Source organism: Formica exsecta, unplaced genomic scaffold (assembly GCF_003651465.1).
Source record: "Formica exsecta isolate Colony F162 unplaced genomic scaffold, ASM365146v1 scaffold283, whole genome shotgun sequence".
Taxonomy (NCBI): Eukaryota; Metazoa; Arthropoda; class Insecta; order Hymenoptera; family Formicidae; genus Formica; species Formica exsecta.
Genome location: NW_021850093.1, coordinates 430112 through 431780, shown reverse-complemented (window position 1 = coordinate 431780; position 1669 = coordinate 430112).

Sequence of the window (1669 nt, the reverse complement as noted above, 5' to 3'; positions counted from 1 at the left end):
ATATAATATATATAAACAACTTTCAAAGAAATTAAAAGAAAATTTTATTCTCGAAGAGAAATAAAAATAAAGAAAATATGAGAAGAGAACTTTGTTCCCATTAAAAGATTTATCTTTGGCGACAATTTTTACTTACTTTATGTCAATATAATTCTATCATTATTATTTATCACAATACTTATAATACGTATTAACAGCATAGCCAGATTTTTTCTCACTTAATAATTAAAATTTTTTGGAGGATTTAATTTAGCTAGCAAATTTACGCCTGTACCCTCGTATTTTCTGTATCCATTACTGCGTCCGCGAGATATATCGCATGCCAGTAAAGATAAGTGATAACCATCGATCAGAAATCCGGCATGTTCGTAAATCATCGATGTTCCTTCTCTCTTGCGTTCGCGATCTCTCCATTGCCCTTTTATCTCATGCCCTTCAATCTACTCGATACCAAAGAAACCCATCAACAATTCAGCCCACGTGCCGTCTAATCCGCGCGAGCCTGGATGCCGAACAATTAATTCAGGGGGAACACGACAGCCCTTCGTCGGCGATCTTTCGGATCCAAGCACGAAGATGATGATGGCAGTGAGCGAAGCTGAACGTTTCGAGATTTTACCCGTACAAATAAAAATATTCGAAAAAGTAATTAGTGCGTTGGAGAAATTAGTTACATAATCTTTAGAATGTGAGAATCTAAAACGTATTATTTCAGGAAAGTTCATAAATAGTTCTGGCTTTATTTTCAATAATTATATAATTTTTAATAGTAACGTCAGCTTCCCTCCCCTCCCCTTACACACATTTTTATTAATCTTAAATCTATCGAAAGCTACTTTACTTCTAATAAGAAAGAGAGATCAACATTATTTTCTAGAAATAAAATTAAAAAAATAATAGAAAGTTATATTTTTTTTTAAATGACAAATGGGGTTCTTTTTAGTTTCTTCTAGTATATTAAATTCCTGATAAGTATATAATAGGGAGATTTATTCTCTCTGCGCACATTTTAGTGTGATTGATAGATTATATATTGAAAACTTTTAATGAAGATTTTTATACGCTTCTATTATATTTAGAGACACTTGCGGCTGGGGTGGATGAAATACTGCTAAGGGGAACAAAGTTTCGAATTTCCCTTTCGCGGCGTTAATTATATTGGAGCGCATCGCTGTTCCGGAAGAAAATAACGCGGAAAAAAATCGCGAAAATTGGACGAAAATGAGAATGAGGCGGGGCTTAATCAACCGAGCGAGGGTTCGTTATTCTTGAGGACGAGGCGAGCTAGCCGGCAGCATGATGGAAAAATGTGCAAGGCAGCATATTACCGAGGTCGTTCCACTTTCGTCGTGGTCTTTAAAAATGAATAAAGCGCTCGCTGCCCGCGCGAGAAATGCTCCGAAGAACTTGAAGAAATTCGAGGAAAGCTACCGGAAAGAAGTCTCTGTTAATGGCCGAGAGGTAAAGAGCTTCGCTTGACACGCTCTCTCTTGCACTCTCTCTCTCTCTCTCTCTCTCTCTCTCTTATTCTCCAGGGACTAATTACGTTAATAGTGTCCGCTATAGATCCTATTGCGGGGACGAGAATGGGAGAAGTCTTGGAGAATTTTATCCAGAAACGTCGCGTCGGTAACAGAATTCGTCATCGCCTGTGGAAGAAGAGACATAA